Raw genomic sequence first — 23,884 nt, forward strand, 5'->3', positions numbered from 1 at the left:
CAGGAGTAATAAGATCGAAGTTTGAGAAAACAGAAGTAGTCAGCTTGTGTTGCATTCATTCCACCTTTATTAATAGAAGGAATCTGCTTCTCCAAGCCTAGAAGACTCTTCTTACAGAAAATCACTGTTTTCCTTCCTACTGGATTTATAAGACCAGTAAGCAGTACAGCAGTGATTAAGAGCATAGACTCTGTAGCCAGACTCTGACATCAATTCCTGGCACCTCCACCTGCCAGCTAACCTTGACCAAAGGGTTGATGTGAGGATTAAGTGAGTTAATATATGTAAAGCCCCTAGAATAGTGTGTGAACCATAGTCAAGTGTTAAGTAAAGTTAACAAATGTGACTATCTGGGAAATGTTCTCTCAATTAGAGTACTTATTCATATATATTAAGAATTTGTATGCACAGTAGTGACCCCAACAACTATATCCATGTACCTCTCTATATTTAATTTCTTAAGCTGAATATAACTTTGCTTTTCATTTAACTGAAGAGTCTGCCAGGCAACCAACCACCTGAGGATAGCAATACCTTCTAGTCAACTGTTCCCAGGGGTAAACAGAGCAACCTAGCAGACAAAACTTCAATGTACAAGTTAGGATGAAGCATTTTAGGATTTTTTAAAAGATTTTATTTATTTATTTGACAGAGACAGAGACAGTGAGAGATGGAACACAAGCAGCAGGAGTGGGAGAGGGAGAAGCAGGCTTCCCGCCAAGCAGGGAATTCGATGCGTGGCTCGATCCCAGGACCCTGGGATCATGACCTGAGCTGAAGGAAGATGCTTAATGACTGAGCCACCCAGGTGTCCTGCATTTTAGGATTTTTCAAGAGCATTCATAATTTTAAGATTCAGTCCACTCCAAAAAGAGCTGATTTGTCCTGGGGTTCTGCTAATACACAAAATGGACTCATGCTTTATTTGATCTAATACTCTGCCACTGATTGGAACACTGCCTTCAGAATTAACAGCAAGTTTTTTTAAACACAAAGAAGCAAATGTATAAAGTTCAGTTATCATCACTAGGAACCGAAAAGAATTTTCAGATCTAGATACTTTATTCCTAAGTGAGCTACTGTCCTTAAAGGTAGAGAGGTTCAGTATTTCGTTAAAAAAGAAAAAAAAAAAACAAACCCTACAATTTACCTAGGTTTTACTAAAGTCTCCGTTCCTATTTTCAGTTTAAGAGCAAACTACTACTTGTGAAAATCTGGATTACAACAAACTTGATGCTGGTTAGTGGTAGAAAAATACCATTAAAGATTAACTATATGAAAAGGCCTGCATGTTCGTGGGCTGAGTATGGAAACTTGAAGCCCAACATCACCTAGATACGCAGTGTCAAAAACATCTGACTTTGGGCACTTTGCTTTAACTAACATTAGCATTTTACCTAGAATTTAAAAATTAATTAATATGGCCACACAGCTTATGAGATTAACATAAACCAAATGCTGTATACACCCAACTAGCAATATTCCTTATACAGCAAGGCAATTATACAGGTGAAAAAGTTTCATTGCAAGTAATCTTTCGTCACCACCGTATAAATATGTATGTGCATTAAAAACATGTGTTCACTTTTTTATAATTGCCACAAAAATGTATAAACCCATGTCACTTATGAATATTGATGGAAAAACGCAAGAAAATCCAGCAAATTAAAGACAATGCAAAAGAATGGCTACTGGGTGTCTCCAGGGTTGAGAGCAGCCTTCTAGAGACAGCCAGCAAGAAAATGGAGACTTAGGTCCAACCACTGCAAGGAACAGAGTTCTGCCAACAACCTGGAAGGTAGGAAGTAGATTCTTCCCCAGAGTTTTCAGAAAAGAACTCAGCTTGGATAACATCCTTATTTCAGCTTTTGAGGACCTGAGCAAAGAACCAAGTCACACTGTACTGGGACTTCCGATCTGCAGAACTGTACTCATGAACGGGGGTTGTTCTAAGCCACTAACTTGTGATTGCTATAATGGCAAGAGAAAATTAACACCGAGGGCCTAAAAGTGGATCCCTGTGTAAACAGAAACTTAGTTGGCAAACACAGAATTTCAAATCAGTGAAAAAACGGTGACTTAACATGCCTAGAATAAATGGTTCCATCTTGAAAACCAGAAAGCTACATTCCTACTTTACAGCACATTAAAAAAAATAGATTTTTATTTAAAAATATTTTAATAAATTTTTAATTCAAAAAATAAATCTCCAGGTAGACTGAAAACTGAAATGTAAAAATTATAGTAAATATAGTTTAAGAAAATTCAGGATATTTTTTATTATTATTAGCTGGGCAAAACTATAACTTCTCTCTTGTTCAGACAAGTTTTCTTATAGTCCGTGCTAGTGAGGATGGGGGGAAACCAACCCTCTGGCAGTGGAAAGTGAATTGTTACAATCTCCCCACCACCATCGCCAAAAAAATTTATGGTAATATTTATGAAAACTGAAAATACATATAACTATGGGCATAGCAGCTCCATTTTGGGGAATCTTATCTATTGGTATGGGTACATGTACAAGAATGCATACTGTATTTGGGGATTCCTTTATTTATTTATTTACTTTTTTGGTTTGGTTTTTGTAGTAACAATCTTGGAAATATCATGAAAGTCCTTCAGTTGTGGAACAGTCGACTACACTGTGACATTTCCACATTACAGAATATTATAGACCTATTAAAAATATGTATTCATACCTTGACCTGGATCAATGACTATTGTGTATATTGAGGGGGAAAAAAAGGAAATGACAGAGAAATATGCATATGAATGATCAAGCATTTCTAAAAACGAATGAGGTAAGACCAAATGACTGATCTGGGTTCAAAGAGTGGTGAGAATGACAACTTGAGCACGGCTGAAGTTTCACTTTAACTACCTACCGAAATACGCAAAGGCATACACAAGATCTAGGACACACATGAGCGGAAGTGTGTGTGTATCACCTTTCCAGTCCCTCAGGAAGACTGTACCAGTTAGTAGTGTTGTCAGTTGTGAGGAATGTGGAAACTTCCAGTTCACAAGATTCTGGAACAAAAGCCCACTGCCTTTTCAAATTCTTAGGCTGGAAGTGGGGCCCTGTGAGCACACAAGGGCACACAGGTCACTAACCAAGCACTATCCAGAGGCTTAGGCTCTAATTCCTACTGTGCTGTTGAATCCGCACCTGGCCTGGCCTGGATTTGCTTCACATAACAACACAAACTGCCTGGGTGTGTGCCATGTTCACAACCATTTGCAAGAAATACAAGTACAGAATAATTCGCACAAGGCTATGAATATTGATTATGGTAAGAATACGAAAGGAGTAAAAGATGAACTTTTCTTTCTTTGTCACAATGAAGATGCACTGATAATTTTCAAAAAATAAAGTTTTTGAAGGGAGAATCTGTAATTCTGTAAAACAGCTCCATGTTGCCCTAAGCATTAGCTCTGCATGATGCTACATGAGCCAATATTCCATTCAAGCTAAAGAACAAAAAACAAAACAAAAAAAACATGAAGTTCTAAAATCTACAAGAGATCAATTTGAGTCACAAAATCAATTAAGGTCAGAAATAAAGAAATATAAACAAAGCACTGCTTATAAAATAAGTACTGGGGCACCTGGGTGGCTCAGTTGGTTAAGCATCTGACTCTTGATTTTCAGCTCAGGTCATGCTCTCAGGGTCAGAAGACTGAGGCTTGTGTCAGGCTCCACACTGGGCATGGAGCCTGCTTAAGATTCTCTCTCTCCCTCTCCCTCTGCCCCGCCCCACACATGCTCCCTCTCTCTCAAAAATAAATAAACACATACATAAGTACATAAATAAAATAAGTACTAACACTTCTATAATGATTACTGTTCATGAAATACACTCCCCATGTCATTTATGACTTCCACTTTTCAGAGTAAGAAATAAAAGGCCAAAGGTTTTATAACTCAAGGCATGCAATGTTTTACTCCAAAGTCATGCCTTTCCAATTGTAAAATACTACTTCTTTTTTTTTTTTAATATTTTATTTATTTATTTGACATAGAGAGAGAAGCAAGAGCGAGCACAGGCAGACAGAGTAGCAGGTAGAGGCAGAGGGAGAAGCAGGCTCCCTGCCAAGCAAGGAGCCCGATGTGGGACTCGATCCCAGGACGCTGGGATCATGACCTGAGCTGAAGGCAGCCGCTTAGCCAACTGAGCCACCCAGGCGTCCCAAAATACTACTTCTTTAGAAAATTTAAAAACAAATATGATCATTTAAAACCACATTATTTCTAATTAGTGTTTATTTTTTCTAGAAGATATCAAAAAACCAAAATACTTCAATAACAGAGTATACCTAAAATAACATATCACACTCTGCTCCTTCTTGAACACAAATGTACTTGAAAGCAAACCGTTCTCAAAATCCCTGTTTCCCTTAATGAATACTTAATGAAAAGTTCGTAGCAAGGCAGATGACCAAAGGTAAATATGGGGTAATGAATTCCCTGAGGCCCAGTTAGTATTTGAAAATTTCTGAGGTCATCACCAACCAACAACTAACTTGAAATATACACATGAGCTCACTTGTCTGAAGGAGAAAAACATTCTTATGTACAGTCATTTCAGGATGCTGTATTTGTGGCCGTCAGACTCCAGCATGCATTGGAGTGTCCTGAGCCACACCCCTGACTTTCTGATAACACAGGTCTGGGGTTGGGGGAGGCGGCTCAAGAATTTGCATGTCTAGGGGTGTCTGGGTGGTTCAGTTGGTTGGGTGTCTACCTTCAGCTTAGCTTGTGATCCCAGAGTCCTGGGATCGAGCCTTGCACCGGGCTCCCTGCTCAGCAGAGAGCCTGCTTCTCCCTCTACCCTCTGCTCGTGCTCTCTCTCACTCGCTCTCTCTCTCAAATAAATAAAATCTTAAAAAAAAAAAAAAAAAAAAAAGAATTTGTGTTTCTAACACAGTTCCAGGTGGTGCTGGTGCTGGTCCTGGTCCTAAACCATACTTTGAGAACCACTACTCTTACTAAATCACTTTATTTCAAAATGTAAAGTGAAATTAAGAGTGAACACTTTATTAGGTACTCCTCCTGTCACTGGCGAGCCCATCTCCTCCAAGTACACAGAGCAAGGCCATGTACCAATGACTTGACAGCCCATGCAAGCAGATACTCTCATCCAAGGCTAGAATTAACTAAAATTGTGAAGGTCTAAGTTTACACGAAAACCCCCAGAAGTTGGGGACGAGACCTGCAGCACTGACTCTTTCTATGGATTTAATACTGTTACGGTCATCTTCAGCCAACATTTCCATAGGCTCAGCAAGGGAGAACAATAGGTCTTGACCTTGACACTTTCAATCTTCTTCTCAATCAAGATGAGAAAAATGAGAAAACCCTAACAAAATATCAAAAGTTGTTATACACTTGAGACCTTGGAAGAAAGACAAGTAATCTAACAGGGTCAGTTAAAAAAAAAAAAAAATGGGCACTGTTTCATAGCAGACTCAGTAGACTCAAGACAGGAAGGTCTCCTTGACCTAAATGTCCGAGGTAGCTCTCCCTGAGGGAAAGTGAGCCCTGATAAAATTTGGGGTTTATTCCACTCTGGGTCCTCTCTGCCCAATGCTCTATTATAGGCTTATTGCCTTCAAGGAGACCAATTCCTTATCCGACAGGTAATAATGATGACAAAAATGATGCATCACTTGATATCACCGCTGGTTTCTTCGTTGCATCAGTTGCCAAAGGGACATGCTGGCATAGTTCCTTTACTAACTACTCTCCTTTGATTGAAAAGGAGAAAAAATTTTCTTTTTTTTTTTTTTTTAAGATTTTTATTTATTTATTTATTTGACAGACAGAGATTACAAGTAGGCAGAGGAGATAGGCAGAGAGAGAGGAGGAAGCGGGCTCCCTGTCGAGCAGACAGCCGGATGTGGGGCTCAATCCCAGGACCCTGGGACCATGACCTGAGCTGAAGGCAGAGGCTTTAACCCACTGAGCCACCCAGGCACCCCGGAGAAAGGATTTTCATCACCCCACATAATCTTTGGGAAAATATGAACAGTTATAGATATACCTACTAGGGTTTGGTGATGACAAAGGTCAATTTATTTAGTGGGAAAACTGGATTTTGAATAACAAAGTCTCATAATCCTCAGCGCTCTCCAGCGGGCGGGAGGAATCAGATTTGCCAAATAAAGTCCTCTTGGAGTTCTGTGTGCTCTTTAATAGTTTCTATTAATTGTAACTTCTTGAACTAAAACCCCAGTAGAAGTTCATGTTCTTTATTTCAGATGTACACGAGAGCCAAAACATTGAACTGAAGTCATTAACTTTGGATGATTGCCGATTGTTATCATGAAAGGAGGTGCTGTATAGGATACAAAAAATGAACCCATAGTATCTTTCATTTTTACCATGAATGAAGACATTGTTGTGATAGTTTTGTCATTCTTAGGGCCCTAAATGGGAAAAGACCAACTCTAACCAAGCATGTAGCCCTTATGTATCTCTAGAAAACACGGCTTAAGCCAAGTTCATTCATTCAACGTGACCTGAAAAGCAGACATGGAGGCTGATGCTGGGGAGACAGAAACAAAAGATACCGTTCTACATCACAGCAGCAGCTTCTCACTGAGACCAAGGGAAGGAACCCTCCACAGCAACGAGTGATGTGATTGATATCACTGCAGCTGAAGAGTCAAATTGGAAGTTTCAAATACATCATGTTTATTTTGAATGAAGAGAGACATATAAAATATGAGTGTGGTACCTAGATGCATGGTCTTATCCTGGGAAGAGTTACCCATTCTTAATGTTTCCAAACACATTAAATACAAAGACATTCTTCAATCCTCTCATGTAAAAATAAAACATACATGGACACACTTTCAGACACGGAAATCTTTACCACTTTCTTCAATGTATCTCAGCTTTCCCTTGAAGGGACAACACCTCCAAATGAGTTTACCTCTTGCTGATGTTTCGGCTTCAAACTGGTTTAAGCTAGCAAAAAGGCAGGGAAAATGGTGCAGTTGTATAAATGTCCCTTTGCTACTGGAAACGTAAAAAGCTAACCCATACTCACAGCAAGTTCCCAATATGTCTCTATTCTTAAAGTGGAAAAATCACACACGCATGAAACATTAATGATAACGATCTTTAATACTGTGTCTTGATATTGGTTATTCTAGATAGTATTCCTAAAATATATGTCACTGAAATGACACAATAGCGTGTTTTTGAGATTTGATTATTCAACGCTAACAAAATATTCCTCCAATAAACCTAAGATCATAACACTGTCTACCATTTATAAAGACAAGCTGAGCTCTGAGCTGGGAATAAATATATGATGACTTTAATCTTTACAACAAAGTATATTATTATGATCCCCATAGAGGGCTGAAAACACAGAGGCTCAGAGTGGTTGAGAAACTCACCCAAGGGACAGAGCTTGGTGAGTGGCTGACTACCCCAGCCTAATCCAAGTACTGCGATGGACTGAGAGCCCTGGTGGCTATTGTAGCTCTGACAAAGGACACAGACAATTGAGCAGTAAATTGGCAGAAGGCACATAGCTCTGGCTGTCTACCAAAGAACACAAGAATGGGAAGAAAGAAGAGGACTAGTATTAAAAAATGTGAGATGACGTCATTTAAGGGAAAAAAGAGCTGAAGATGTACTTCATATGAAGAACTTACGTTAACAAATCAAATACTTGTATTTCATTTAAAAAATACTCATTTGATGCATTCAACAGAAAGCTCTTCACATTTTCTGAAATATGACTCAGCATACACAAATAAAAGTTGCTGTTAAATGATTCCTTTTTAACCTGAGTTCAGAACTCTCTGACCCCACAGGGACCTGTAAGCAACTAAACCACGACCCTTCACTGGCCCCCTTCATGCACAGCCTCACTTCCCTTTACTCGGTTTCAATTTTACGGTCAACTCTGTTACCACTTCCATATATACTCTCTCAACCCCTTAACTCTGCTCTCCTTTCTTGGCAAGACTCTCACCCTAGCTGTATCCAAATCAGTTATATTTAAATCCCTCTTATACTCTGTGGCAGTACCTACAGGTGGGAAGTACCTGGAGACAGACATATAACCTCCCTGATCAGTGTCACTTTCAATTACTGACCATGAATCAGGAACTGGCCACACATGCTAACTGCAAGCACACAGCATTTCCACTCTTGTCATTTTTCCGCTGTCACAGACAAGTATGTCACACCTCCTTCTCTCGCCTGCCCTATCTCCCTCCTGACTTACTTCCGGCCGATGACCTTGTTTCCTTTGTACTAAGGAAACCAAAGCCATCAAACCAGAACTTCTACAGGTTCCCCCCCATGTAACTGTCCTTGAGCTCAGACATCCCGAAACCCCAGACCCGTGCATCTGCCAAAGAGGCAGCCCATCATGTCCATAACATGGACAGAACTGTGCTCCTCCCCCCAAACCTGCTTCCTCCACAGATCAGCCCTATCAGGTGATGGCCATCCCACTGTTCCACATCCTCAGTCCTCAGTCACCCACCAGATCCTCCGATTCAGCCTGGGGTCCTGTCCTTTCCTCAAAACCCACATCTATGGGTGCCTGAGTGGCTCAGCCAATTAAGCGTCTGGCCCTTGATTTTGGCTCAGGTCATGATCTCGAGTCGTGAGATGGAGCCCTGAGTCAGGCTCCATGTTCAGCTTGGAGTCTGCTTAAGGTTCTCTCCCTTTCCCGCTGCTCCCCCTCACCCCGGCTCATGCTTGCTCTCTCCCTCAGAAAAACAAAAACAAAAAACAAAAAACAAAAAACCCGCATACAGTCAGTCAGCAAATTCTCTTGGCTCTTCCTTTAAAATATATCCAGAATCTCACCACTTGGCATCACCACTGCCGCCCTTACCTAGTCCAGTTCAAACCCAAGTTACATCCCGAATTTTCCACAATCTAAAACTCTCCAGACGTTTTCATCTTAATTATGAGAACAGCCGTCAGTGTCACATGATTCTGCCTCCCAAAGTCCTCTCCAGTCTATTACTCTCCCCTCCTTCACTCCTCCCCCTACAGCCTCCCCCCAGCAATCCCTGTCCTCCTTCCCAGTTTTATTTTTCATAGGACTTTTGCATCACTGTTTAACATCACAAAATTATTTTTGTATTTTGGCTCTTGTTGTCTCTCCTCTTCATTAGAGAAGGAATTTCTATCTTTTTTGTTCACTGATGCAACTAGGCCTAAAAAGTTATCAGGCACAGAGTAGACTTTCAATATTTGTGGAATGAACATATGAATGGAGCAACTCCCCTCGGATACGCAGCAAAAACCGGAATACCCATAACAATCCTGTATATACCAGCTCCACAAATTATAAAAACTTAGTTATTTCATGATCTCACTATATCTTTTATTGAAAGTTATTAGAGTTTCATATTAAGATTTATAGCATGTAGAGGTACCTGGGTGGCTCATTCGGTTAAGCATCTGAGTCTTGATTTCAGCTCAGGTCATGATCTCATGGTGGTGAGACTGAGCCCTACACTGGGTTCTGCGCTGAGTGTGGAGCCTGCTTAAGATTCTCTCTCACTCTCTCCCTCTGTCCCTCCCTCCTGCTCGCACACACTCTCTCCCTCTCTCTCAAAAAAAAAAAAAAGATCTATAGCATGGAACCCTAAAATGACCACTAATAAGATTATGCAACAAGAAGACATGAAAAGGGAAATAAAGGGGCACCTGGGTGGCACAGTCAGTTAAGTGTGTGACTCTTGGTTTCAGCTCAGGTTGTGACCTCAGGGTGGTGGGATCAAGCCCCACTTTGGACTCCCCCACTCAGCGTGGTCGGCTTAACATTTTTCTCCTTCTCCCTTTGCCCCTCCCCACTGCATTCTAGTTCTCTCTAAGATAAATAAATTTTAAAAATATTTTTAAAAATGAACATTTAAAAAAGGGAACTAAAACAAATAGACCCTAAGAAAAATAGCTGAGGTATTTGAATCTCACGGTCATAAAACTCTTAAGGAGGAAGTTCTCTGAAAACTATTTAAAGTAAAAGCATTTAAAGAGGATAAGGCTTAGCAACTTGAATAGAAAATTCATGATTTTAAAGCTGGAAAAAAATCGTAAAAATCCAACTAAATACTTTACACACAAGAAAACTGAGGTTCAGAGACATCGACTCACTCATTATTATACATCAATTAGTCACATAAAATAACCCACCTGTTCTCTCCACTCCATTTTATTACTCATTCATACATACGTAGGCTTTTATTAATTCCTAAACTGCACATTATTTACAAACGTGTCATAAATGAATTAAGTCATAGTTTGAATACAAGATTTTATGCTTGCTAAAATTGTGTATGATAGCGTGCTTAGACTATATTTAACTAAGATTTATTCAAATGTGTACTATCTTAAAATTTTTACAGCTCATTTGGAGGATCTACCCTCCTGTGTCATTTTTATCCTAACTAGTCCTATTATCACTCACAATAGCCTACTTTTTACATTGATATCTTATAAAAGCAATATCAGAAAAAAAACTTCACCACTTCACCAGTAACCTAAACTTCCAACTTCACCAGTAACCTAAAAAAAGCAATTAAAGCAGAGTTAATTTTTTTTTTTTTGGTACTAAATACAGCAAAGAATTTCTTTATTCATGATGTTCAATGAAAGCAAGCTTTCATTCCATGCTGGGGTAATCTAGACTGCTTCTTCACTTCTTTGGAGCCAAAAGGTACTATGCCTTAAAATGTTCCTCCTCTTTGGCCCTGAGCAGAAAGATGATTAATTCAGCACTAGAAGGGGCACTAATCCAAGTGTCAGGAAAAAGAGAAATTGTTAAATTGTGGTATATCAATGGCAATGTTTCTAGGAAGAAGTTGCTGTGGCTCAGGTCAAAGAGGTTGTTGCCTGCGTTCACCTCAAGGATTTAGATGGATTCCTGTCTCACATTGAGGTCTTTCATCCATTTTGAGTCTATTTTTGTGTGTGATGTAAGGAAATGGGGAAGCAGGGGGCAAAAATGAACTACTGGTACTTCATCAAGATCAAAGATTTTGCACAGCAAAGGAAACAGTGAACAAAACCAAAGACAACCGACAGAATGGGAGAAGATATTTGCAAATGACATACAGATAAAGGGTTAATATCCAAAATCTATAAAGAACTTATCAAACTCAATACCCAAAAAACAAATAATCCAATCAAAAAATGGGCAGAAGACATGAACAGACATTTCTGCAAAGAAGATATCCAGAGGGCCAACAGACACATGAAAAAGTGCTCAACATCACTGGGCATCAGGGAAATACAAATCAAAACCACAGTGAGATACCACCTTTCACCAGTCAGAATGGCTAAAATTAACAAGTCAGGAAACAACAGATGTTGGCAAGGATGTGGAGAAACAGGAACCCTCCTACACTGTTGGTGGGAATGAAAGCTAGTGCAGCCACTCTGGAAAACAGTACAGAGGTTCCCCAAAAAGTTGAAAATAGAGCTACCCTATGACCCAGTAATTGCACTGCTGGGTATTTACCCCAAAGATACAAATGTAGTGATCTAAAGGGGCAAGTGTGCCCAAATGTTTATAGTAGCAGTGTCCACAATAGCCAAACTATGGAAAGAACCTAGATGTCCATAACAGATGAATGGATAAAGAAGATGTGGTGTATATACATACAATGGAATACTATGCAGCCATCAAATCTTGCCATTTGCAACCATGTGGACAGGACTAGAGGGTATTATGCTAAGCGAAGTAAGTCAATCAGAGAAAGACAATTATCATACAATCGCTCAGATAGGAGGAATTTGAGAGGCAGGTGGGGGTTGTGAGGGGTAGGGAGGGAAAAAAATAAAACAAGATGGGACTGAGGAGGGAGACAAACCATAAGAGATTCTTAATCTCAGGAAATGAACTGAGGGTTGCTGGTGGGTGGAGGGGGAGGGATAGGGTGGCTGGGTTATGTGCTATGGGGAGTGCTGTGAATTGTGTAAGACAGATGCTTCACAGACCTGTACTTCTGAAGCAAATAATACATTATATGTTAATTTAAAAAATTGTGGTATATCTAAATGGAAATAAAACAGAGCTGTTTAAAAAGTATTCAAATGAATTTTTATTAAAAAAATGTCTGGGGGTGGGATGCCTGGGTGGCTCAATTGGTTAAGCATCTGCCTTTGGCTCAGGTCATGATCCCACAGTCCTGGGATTGAGCCCTGTGTTGGGCTCCCTGCTCAGTAGGGGAGTCTGCTTCTCCCTCTCCCTCTGCCCTACCCCCAACTCATGAGCTCTTGCTCAATCTCTCTCAAATAAATAAAATCTTGGAAAAATTGGGTTTCTAAGGTTTTAATCCATGATTAAGACCTATATACCAGCATGAACTCATCTAGACTATATTAAAAAAAAAAAAAATATATATATATATATATATGATAAATTTTTAAACCACTAACACTGGTTATTTTGCAGTGGTAATTAATAGATAACTTTTAAATATTTTTTTATACCTGTCCATACTTTTTACTATGAAAATACGTTTTTACTTTATCATTAAGAAAGAGATCACTATTTTAGTGAAAAATTATTCTGAAACTAATCCTACTAAACATGTCCAACGTTAATCACAAAGCCAAATGCTTCTGGTAGAGAAAAGGATACATGGAAATTAGTGTATTGCTTCTACATTTAAGATTCAGCGAAAAGATACAATCTTCTAAGTTTCTGTTTTAAGAACAACCTTATAAAATGCAAGACAAGCATGCTGCTTCAACGCTGAAAAAGATATTCACGTCCAAGTCCACAAGCAGCACATGTATCATACTAATAATACTTGATATTATGTCAGGGACAACAGAAACATAAGTGAGAATATAAGCTTCATCATAAAGCCAAATATGTGTGTCCCTGCCAAGAAATCTTGAACGTAATTAAAAATGTTGCAAAGCCACCTCAAGCATTCAGGTTTCCTTTAGATAAAAGACCAATACTAAAAATCTCATAGATGGAGGTGGCTAAATTTTAAGATAGCTTACTTAAATGCCCAGGTAGCTATGGGACACTGTCTTCTTTATGAAAATTAGGTGAAATAGAATTTAAATAATTTTCTGCAAAAAGTTTAATTGGGTGGGGAGGAGCAGCACCTGGCTGGCTCAGTTGGTATAGCATGATTGATTGATTGATTGGTACTCATGGTACTCTTAATTGATTCTTGATCTTGCAGTTGTGAGTTCAAGTCCCATGTTGGGTATAGAGATTACAGAAAAAAATATAAATCTTCTGCAAAAAGTTTAGATAATCATTGAAGTAAAACACATTATACTTAAGTAGGGCATATACATTTTCAGACATAAAAGGAATCTTAACCTCAAAAACAAGTCATTATACTTTTCAAATATCACCTTCATTGCTCTATATCTCAGAAAATTAAAGCCAGTGAGGAGGAAAAAAGAATTGAAGGTCAGGTTTTGAAATTCTTTTTTTTTTTAAGATTTTAATTATTTATCTGACAGTGAGAGAGAGTGTGCACGCACAAGCAGGACGAGCTACCAATAGCCAGAGGGAGAGGGAGAAGCAGACTCCCCGGTGAGCAGAAAGCCCCACCGACATGGGGCTTGATCCCGGGACCCCAGGATCATGACCTCAGCTGAAGGCAGCCGCTTAACCAATTGAGCTACCCAGGTGGCCCCCAAATCATTTTTAATGAAGTGACAACTAATATTAACCACTAAAACAAACAAAAATCTCTTCCTCCTAGGAGCTTACCTTCTAGTGTTCATTTATTTTACCTTCTCTTGGGCACCATGCTGGGTATGTCAAAAAAGAATAAAAGTGCCCAGCACAGATCAACATACTCAATTCAACAACAAAAAGGTAACACTGGTGTAATCGTACAGTATCAAAATTTAGAAAGCAGTGGGACACCTGGGTGGCTCCGTCAGTTAAGCCGCTGCCTTTGGCTCAGGTCATGATCCCAGGGTCCTGGAATCAAGTTCCACATCCGCTCCTTGCTCAGCAGGAAGCCTGCTTCTCTCTCTGCCTCTGCCTGCCTCCTCTGCCTACTTATGCCCGCTCTCGCTCTCTCTGACAAACAAATAAATAAATTCTTAAAAAAAATTTAGAAAGCAGAAAGACCTATGAGAAGACATGACTGAGGTTGGAAGACAGAAAGGGAGTGGAGGGTAGGCTTCTGGGGAGAGAGAGCGTGTTAAATGAGCTTTGGGAAAGGTCTACAATCTGAGAGTAGAGATTTGCAGATGAAAAACTGATTTTTACCTTTTCATTGATGAAGAATTTATACTTAGTTTGAAGGAAATAGGAAATGATCAAAGACATTTGTGAGGGTGTGATAATGGGCATTGAAAGGATTTCTTTGCAAGAAGTTGAAAGACACATTGGAATGGAGGGGAAAGGGTAGGGAGACTAGACTGGAAAAAGGGAGCAATGTGCTTCAGAACACAGTTGACCAGTAACCTAACAAGGAGAGGTATGGTTAGAGATTTCCAAAGGTACCTCTGAGTGCACCCCTGTGAGAACAGCAGCACCAACAGGGGGCAAGGGCAACAGGGTAACAACCTGGCCAGAACCACCCTCTGATTCCCCACAATACCTCCTGTCCTCTGCCCAGTACCAATCCTGCATCCTTAACTGCCCAGTATCAATACTGCATCTTTAACACCAATACTGCATCTGTCCACACATCCCTAGCAACACCCCGTCCCCCTCGACCATGACCTAAATCCAGCAGGCGAAAGTGTGACAAATTGGGCACTGGGGGCCACGATATTCCGTCTTTTGCACTAGATTAGCTTAAATGAAATGTTACAATAGGAGAGAGGGAAGACAGTACAGGACTCTGAGTAAGAAGTATTTTTTAAAATTCTATTTTCCCGGGGTGTCTGGGTGGCTCAACGGGTTAAGCATCAGACTCCTGGTTTCAGCTCAGATCATGATCTCAGAGTTCTGAAATGGAGCCGCCCCCCCCCCCCACCCCCCGCTTCTGGTGCCACACTCATTAGGAGGCTGCTGGAGATTCTCTCTCTCCCTCTGCACACGCCCCTGACCACCCCCAAACCCCCTCCCCCCACCCCACTCACTCTCTAAAATAAACAAGCAAACAAACAAACAAATGGGAAAATGAAATTCTATTGCCCTGTTGAAAATATTTCACTTTCTCTCAGTCCCTGGTTTAGGAACCTTAAAGGTACAGTATTAGCCCAGAATCAGGCATTTTTTTAACCTGGCAAAGCAGAAATGTTGTTTTGTTAGCTGAAGGGCATTACGGGTAAGTAGACAGAATCTTTGAGATAAACATATGACAATACCTCTTTAGGAAAGACTTCAGTGAAGAAAGGATTTATAAATTAAGATTTTTTACTATAACTTTCAGTGTATTGTTATAGCCTGTAAGGCAAATGAGAATGTTTTTAAATAGTGCAAATTATGAGAACAATAACTTGAAGTAAAAGAGTTCACAATATTTTCAGATAATTTTTTAAAATCTGAGGTGGGGGGGTGAAGAAAGAGCACAAATGGGATGAGGGGCTGAGGGAGAAGCAGACTCCCTGCCGAGCAGAGCCAAAGAGACATGGGGCTCCATCCTGGGACTCTGGGATCACGACCTGAGCCAAAGGCAGACATTTAACTGACTGAGCCACTCAGGCACCCCAACATTTTTGGATAATTTAAAACTGATTTTCACCTTCTTTCTCATAAGTAACTCTGATTTTCTTATTACCCTTCCTACATAAAGAGCCGAAATTTTACAAATTTGTTTTGCTAACAGAAATACAGTCGTAGGGGGCGTGGGTGGCTCAGGAGGTTGAGCATCTGCCTTTGGCTCAGGTCATGATCTCCAGGTCCTGGGATGGAGCCCCATGTCAGGCTCCCGCCTCAGTGGGGAGTCTGCTTCTCCCTCTCCCTCTGCAGCTCCCCCTGCTTGTGCTCTCTCTCTCTCCATCTCTGTCTCTGTATTTCTCTCAAATGAATAAATAAAATCTTTTAAAAAAGAAAAGAAAAGGGGCGCCTGGGTGGCTCAGTGGGTTAAGCCGCTGCCTTCAGCTCAGGTCATGATCCCAGGTCCTGGGTTCAAGCCCCACATCGGGCTTTCTGCTCAGCAGGGAGCCTGCTTCCTCCTCTCTCTCTGCCTGCCTCTCTGCCTACTTGTGATTTCTCTCTGTCAAATAAATAAATAAAATCTTTAAAAAAAAAAAAGAAAAGAAAAGAAAAACAGTCGTATTACCCTCCTCTTCCTCATTCAGAAAGGCCTTAAATGGAGTAAGTAGATTTTAGAAAAAGAAATTAGGGAGTGTTTAATTAAAGCCTAGTGGCTTGGGCCCCAAGCAGATGTGATCAACAGGAAATGAAAAGGAATAAATCTTTCATCAGTCCAACACTGCTTATTATTTCAGAAAACAGCTGGGGGTAGAAGAGTGAATGTGACTAGAGTAAGTTCTATCTTGGCATTTTCCCTATAATCCAAATGTTTTCACCAGTTAATATAATCCGTGACAACATACCTGACATGGGATTACCCACACAGAGACTACAGAGGCTTTATGCAAGAAAGGAAAACGAGTATCATCTATGTGTTCTTTATTTATATTTATTTATTTATATTTATTTATTTTTATACATTTATTTATAAAGAATTGCTTTATTAGGATAGTGACTTGTTTTTCCTGATAACGAAAATATATCGTAGAAATTTTAGAAACTACAGATTAATACCATGAGAAAAAACAGAAACCACCCAGAACCCCGCTACCCACACATAAGTAACATTAACATTTGGTTTATTCTCCACCAATAAAGTAGTTCCTGTGCATACATAGGACTTTTTTTTTTCAAAAGTAAGATTTTATAACTTTTCATTCCTCCTATCACAAACATTTTTCCATGTCATGAAAAAGTCTGCCTTCCCAACAACTTCACACATTTTGATTGGCTTTCCATGTTTGTCAATGTGATGTGTAAAAATGTGGTAACTTATTGCTTTGCTGAGTATTCTTCCAATACAGGGAAGAAACATCCCTCTGCTCCCAACCTTAAAAAAAAAGTCCATTTTTCCCTTTTGTGCTTGCCCATTTATACTTATTTTTCATTGGGCATAATTTTTCCCGTGGGTGTCTATCTCTCACTGTGTTTTATCCTATCTTTTGAAAAGGTTTACTAGTATATAAAATGTAGACCTTAGAGTTTTTAATTTGTTTTGGTATTTCTTGGCAATATTTTTCAAAACAGCATTTTTGTGATTATAAAAATAATTGTTATTGTAGGAGATTTGGGAATATGAGGAAAAATATTTTTAAAAAGCTGTAACTCTACCACCTCAAAATCCAATTTCTTTTTCATATATGTCAGTGAATATATCCATTGATACAAACAGGAACTTATAGGCAAACAGGAAGTACAACAATCTTGTTCAGTGTTGTCCAAGACTTGTTAATTAAAAAAAAGCCTGACATGTAGTAAGGACTTAACATTTGAAAGAATGGTATATTTCAAAATTATATTTTACAAATTCAAGATAATAGTGTTAAATTTTGCTTTTTTACTCAATATGCAAGGAACTTTCAAAATCATTTAATTTTTTCAAAACTATTTCTGAAACTGAATTTTATCAACATAGATATACAATACATTAATTTAAGAACTCTGCTACAGGGGCTTTATTATGTGTTTTTTTTTTCATATTACAGACACACTGTAATGAACATATTCATAAATCTTCCTATAAAATTCAGATGATTACCTTGGTATATATTTCTAGACCCAGGATTATTGAGTCAAAGCTAACAAAGATGTACAGGTTTTAATACATTTTCCAATATTACTGCAAATCGTTATACGAATATACCTTTCACTTAGAAGCATAAAGAAAGATTCCATGGAGGCCACAACTCTTCTACAAAACTAGTACCACTATTACATCCTACTCTAATAGCGCTATATTTCCATGAAAAGTGTTGTTTCTATGGCTATGATGATTTCTGAAATGAAGTAATAAGTCCGTCTTAGATAATAGAAGGGAATAATGTCTTCAAGCAAATACACTCACTTCAACCCTCTCCTGGAGCTTTAAGGAAAGCTGTTCAACTATGGCCCAGGAATGGTGACAGCACCCAGCATGCACGTTATTAGCCCAAGATTTGATCAACAGATTCTCCATTTTTTTCAAGCATGGACAAGAGATTAAATTTATCTTCACCAATGCCCTGGGTTTTGGGAGCATGTCCTTTGATTTTCCTTCATTAAAAAGACTACTTCTAACTAGATCAGACAATGACTAAATCATGTACTGAAGCCTTCAATATGCGAACATTTTTTAACCTCTTATTTTAAAAACCGATTGTAAAAAGTTTGTCTAACCAATGAGTCATTTCCTTCATTTTAATGACATCAAAATAAAAAATATCCTACTCCATTTCTAGTTAGATTCACTAAGTAATTGTATTGAAAAGTATTTGGTTCTTGCTATGGAAAGGTCAAGCATTCCTTAAATCTGGGGGATTTTTTAAACAATTTTGAGAGAGAGAGGGAGAGAAAGAGAGAGCCCATGCGCATGCACCCGCACAGGAGCAGTGGGAGGGGCAGAGGGAAGGGAGAAGCAGACTCCAAACTCAGCAAGGAGCCTGACCCAGGGCTCAATCCCAGAATCCCAGGGATCAAGACCTCAGCTGAAGGCAGAAGAGGCAGAAGCCACCCAGGCGCCTCTGAAATCCCGTTTTAGACTGCTTAGCTGCTCCATTTCTTAATATAATTTAGCAGGCATTAAATTCACAGTTAGTGTCATTTTTTAAACTCCCTAAAACTTTGTGAATGTTGCCTAGTTGTTTTTCAATATATGCAGTATGATCTCATTTTGATAAAAACAAGCTATTTCCATGTAGGTATGTAATATGTATTCGTAATGAGACTAGCGAAGAGTCCAGAAGGAGCAGACATTATCTCTTGGGGGTAGGCTGGAGTGCAGGCTCACTCTGGGGCACTGAATGAATTTACGGTGTTACAGTGATGATGTTTCACATGTCGGCTCTTAACAAACCAAAGTGTTTTGTTGTTGTTTTGTTTTGTTTTTATGATGAGACTCTTCACAGAAATTTGACCTAGCCCAGTATAAAAATTCCTATCTCCTCTGGAGCTTTCTGATACAGCAATCATTTGATGGATAAGGCGCCCCTATTCTTGTGGATCGATCTCTCCAGGCTGATTAGAGTCAGAGGCTTGCTTTCAGGGTATAGAACTGTTTTCTCCTTGCCAAGAACTAGCATGGAAGGAAGCAGGAAGAAACTTTGTGGTCTTATTGAGGGAACACTCTGTAGAACAGCTGACTTCGCATGCCTTTATAATTAAGGGTAGTTTAAATATATTCTTGTTAAAGTCACAGAGGTTCGATGTTCCAAACCGGAGGGTTTCACTAATCAACCCGATGTCTCTCTGCTGTACGTCTAAAGTATGACTATGTTTTACAACGTAAGAGGAAGGATGCTCCAAACTAAATCTGCCAAGTTAGTGTGTGCGGGGAAGAACGCGGGGTTTTTTGCAGCACTCCTTTGAAAACTATTTCAGAGCAAACTTCAGCACAAACACCTTTTCCTTCCTAAGGAACAAACCCTTTTATTTACCGGGTTAAAAAACTTCAACCCCCATGCTCTTCGTTACCTTTGAGACAAAGCCAAAACTGCCCTAAACTGCTTCATTTCACCAGGAGGTGACAAAAGTGTGTATGCGCGCGCATAATCTGCCTTTTCACAAATCCCAGCACTCAGAAGAGATAAAATAATTCCTCTTTTGAAATAAAAATCGAGAGACTGAAAATGGTGTGTTTCTCTCTCTCTCTCTTTTCAAATTCAACAACAGCCCTAAAATCTACCTTTGAGACCCTACACCAAACCTGAAAGCAGTTACTGGGGAAGAGGGAGAGGAACAGGGGAAGGGAGCGAGGAGTAGGGTGAGAAGTGAAACGGAAGACAGTGCCAGCGGCTGGCTCGCTCACCCTTACCAATTCCTCCTCCCTCGGCACACATCACCGCATGACGATCGCGACTCTCAAGGTGCAAGAGAAAAACCAAGCACTAATCCGAAGAGTGCCAGCGGGTTACGCTTCTACGCCAGCCATTTGCTTTTGCGGAGGCGGGTGGGGGAGGGCGGCGGGGGGGACGAAAATCAATTCTCGGAAGACAGCCCCCAAACTCCCTTGCCCAAGCCGGAGGCAAACCACGACCGCCTGCTCCTCCCCTCCCGGCACCGCTCCGGAGCCGCAGTGCTTCCGCGAACTGCCAATCGCCCGTCGCCCCGCCTCCCGTGGCGTAGGAGGCGTGGCCTGGAGGAGGCTGGCTTCCTCCCTGGGTGCTGGAGCGCACTGCTCTCTCTCTCTCTCTGACTGTCCAGGAGATGCCCCGGTGGTCAGGGGCTTTTATAGTTCCACCCCAGCCACTTACACTACCTTGAAATGATTGGCAGTTATTTTGTGGAGGCTAAAGGGATCAAATCTAAACGTGTAATGTTACCGTTTTATAACTGGGAAAGAAATTGAGAAGACCACAATTTTGATTTGGTCTTTTTCCCCCTCGCTCTCTCCCTCATTCAGTGAAATGTGCTCTGTCCGTATACCTGCCATGGTCTGTTAGCTGAAAACTCAGGGCTTTCAACAATTTTTTTTCCTCCAAAATAAATTTCCAACAACCCATTTGGTCTCTCAAAACTTCTGACCACTCAGTGCTTTGAGAAAGGAAAGAGAACTGGGAAAAGACAGAACCAATAATGGCGAGAATTCAGATCGAAACCTAATCATCTCTGGCTGCCAGTTGTATCCCGCTGAAACAGACCTCCACAACTCTTTTGTACATCTTACTTTCTCAAATGTTTCTCAGATGTGTAGCGAAAAATGAAGGAAACTCAAGGATGATACAAATGTTTCACTCACAGTGAAGGGCTCTTCAGGGCGGACTCATGCATCCGCTTGGGAGGCTGGCAAACTCTCCCAGACCCAGACCGGGCTGGAGAGGCCAAACAAGTTCCTGCACCCACTGAGAAGGTGCGTCTCCCAGAGGCAAGAAGCAAGTTCTGGGTGTGGCTTCCTGTGATGGCTGAATCTGGAAACCTCCTTCAGCAGGCAAGGGCAAATCTCGAGTTTAGTCAGCTCTGGGAATCGATCCAACTTCATTGAGCAGACTGTCATTTAGGTGGCCTCTGAATTCCAGGCCTTGGTCGCATTTCTTGCAGTCATGAGAGTGTCCCTAACGTGATTTAAGACTAAACAAATCTTCTAGAAAATTGAACAAATTTTCTAACTGACAGCCAGTTAGGAGACTTTTAAATTTAAGATAAGCTCCCTAGAGTCTCCCCAGTCAGCACTGATGCTGTAATCTCAGTGGAGGGCCTCCTGGGAGGATGCATACCACAACCATTCAGGCAGGCACCAGGTATTTGCAGCCTGTTTGGATTGCTTAAATCAGTGGTTCTAACTAGGTACACATCAGAGTCAAGTGGGGAACTTGATGCCAAGACTCCACCCAGGTCAGTTAAGCTGGAATCTCTGGGAGTGGGGTGCTGGCAATTTTTTTCTCTCAAGTTCTTCAAGTAATTCTAATCTGCAAGGGCTGAGAATCTCTGGCTAAGATTTCAATTATTGTCTTAGAGAAAAATCTGTATAATTTATGAGTTAAAAAATGCATTAGCAGAGTAATGTGAAACATATTAGAATGTAACTTATCCTTATATAGTCTTTACATATTTGCATATTTTGATATAAAAATAGAAAATAATGTAGTAAGAGACACATCAAAATTGTTTACTCAGAGGGGAAGGATGGAGGAGTGAGGGGACATTATTAGCTTTATATTCATGTCTGTATCATTTGACAAGGAGAAGAGTGTGTACTCAATTTATGATTTAAATATATCAAGTTTTAAAAATTAATACTTATGAATGTCATTGCAAATAGCCACCATTAAAGTGTCCTTCAGTTTGTTTTTGCAAATGTTCCTCTGATATCTAACTTTTCTCCTAAGGGTTATTGCCACTTTATTTAAAAAAGGAAAGAAAGAAAAGAAAATATCCATAAAATTTTTTATTTAACACATTAGCTACCAAAATGTGATTATTAATGTATACAGTCATTGCCAAACGTAGTATATTTACTTCCATGTAATTCATATAATGTACTTAGCATCTGATTAATTTTTTAAACTAATATTCAAGTATATAATATAGATGTAAGGAAATTTCACCTTTTCCAACTGGAAAATTATTTATAATTAGTGTCACAATACTATGGCTTCATAATTAATTCCCAGTAGGAAGCATGGCCAAGTAGTCAAGTGCCTAGTTTGACCCGGCTTTAAATCTTAGCTCTGGGGACGCCTGGGTGGCTCAGTTGGTTAAACATCTGTGTTTGGCTCAGGTCATGATCCCAGGGTCCTGGGGTTGAGTCCTGCATCAGGCTCCCTGCTCAGTGGGAAGCCTGCTTCTCCCTCTGCCTCTGACTGCCACTCCCCTGCTTGTGCTCTCTCTCTTTCTTTCTCTGACAAAAAAAAAAAAAAAATTCTTAGCTCTGTGTATTTTTTAGATAAATGATCTAGGGTACTATCTCTAAGCCCCACAGGTAAGATGATCCAATAATATCTACCATAGTGTTATTAAAATTACACCAAGTCATATAGCTGCTTTACACAGTGCTTATCAGTGTGTTAAGTAAATACTGGATGCTTAAAAAGTGATAGTTTATTTAATCCACTGAATTCTATTTTCCTATCTTTTCTTAAAGATACTCAAAGATTGGCATGACAGCAATGGATTAAGAATTTATCAGGAAACTTTTTTTTAAAGATTTTATTTATTTATTTGACAGAGATCATAAGTAGGCGGGGGGGGGGGGGGGGCGGCCCCCCCCCCGCTGAGCCCCGCCAGTGCCTCCAGGTCACTTCTTTCGCATAGAACATATAAAATAAATTTTTTTGCTTGCCTCAAAATATTTTACATACAACAGTGTTTCTTAAAGGGACACACAAGCTGACTTTTTATGATTCATAAACAACCATTTCTTTTTCTCTGTACTTATTAACAGAGTGTGACTCAAGCACAGATTAGGATGTTTCCCAGGACTGGCTTCCTGACTGCTTTCTGGACAACAAATGCCTCAAGCAAGGAGGGCTTATCTCTTATAGATGAACACTGATTTTAGTAATATCATCCCGCGTGGGTTTTTTTTTTTTTTCTCTCTTTTTCTTTCCTTGACATTTACTGAGTGTTAGTAAGACATTCCTGTTAGGCACGCTTCTAAGTAGTTTTTCATTATATCACTTGATCCTCTTCTCAGCTACAGTTGTAGCAAACTGAGGTATGAAGGATGAGAAGTCAGCCAAATGAAGGGGAATCAAGGTAAGACTGTTACGATGGAGGAAACATTATGGAGGTGGGACAGCGATCACATTTGGAATTTATAGGTCATATTCATGGGACTAACATGGAGATTCTCACAGGACACTGGAGGCTTCGATCTGATTGGGTTGGCCAACTCTACAATGGTTTGACGCTTCTGGCTCCGTATTTCATGTGCGTCTTGCGTGATCATAGTCAACTCTCTATCCCTTGCCCTGCCACCAGCCCACCTAGTCAATTCCCAACCCTGCAGAGACTCTCCCATGTGTTTCTGCCCCTTAGGTTTCCAGACTGTGTTAGCAGGAGAATGTTATATAAGCTACTTGATAACTTAAGTTCATGGAGTCCACACTCTTGGTAAGCCAACTTTCTATTTATTGCTGGGTGATTTCTTATCATTCTCAGCCAAGCCCTCCTCTTCTGACAAACACTTACCTCGCGAGCACCCACCAGGTGCCAGAACCAAACAATCTCAGGCTGGACTCACCACCTTCACTCACTAGAAGTGAGTACCCAGCATGCTGAGATGG

At 40.1% G+C, this 23,884-nt stretch overlaps 1 protein-coding gene across 1 annotated transcript in view; it reads right to left on the reverse strand.

Moving 5' to 3' along the window:
* Positions 1–20,096, reverse strand: part of LOC111148903 (ATPase phospholipid transporting 10D (putative)) — a 104,599-nt gene extending 84,503 nt beyond the window's left edge. Inside the window, exon 1 of the mRNA XM_022505679.1 lies at positions 19,975–20,096. The gene's annotated coding sequence lies outside the window, so the exon portion shown is untranslated. The remainder of the gene's footprint in view (positions 1–19,974) is intronic.
* Positions 20,097–23,884: the final 3,788 nt, after the last annotated feature.

The sequence above is a fragment of the Enhydra lutris genome, unplaced genomic scaffold, assembly GCF_002288905.1.
Source record: "Enhydra lutris kenyoni isolate GAN:26980312 unplaced genomic scaffold, ASM228890v2 scaffoldscaffold21, whole genome shotgun sequence".
Lineage (NCBI taxonomy): Eukaryota > Metazoa > Chordata > Mammalia > Carnivora > Mustelidae > Enhydra > Enhydra lutris.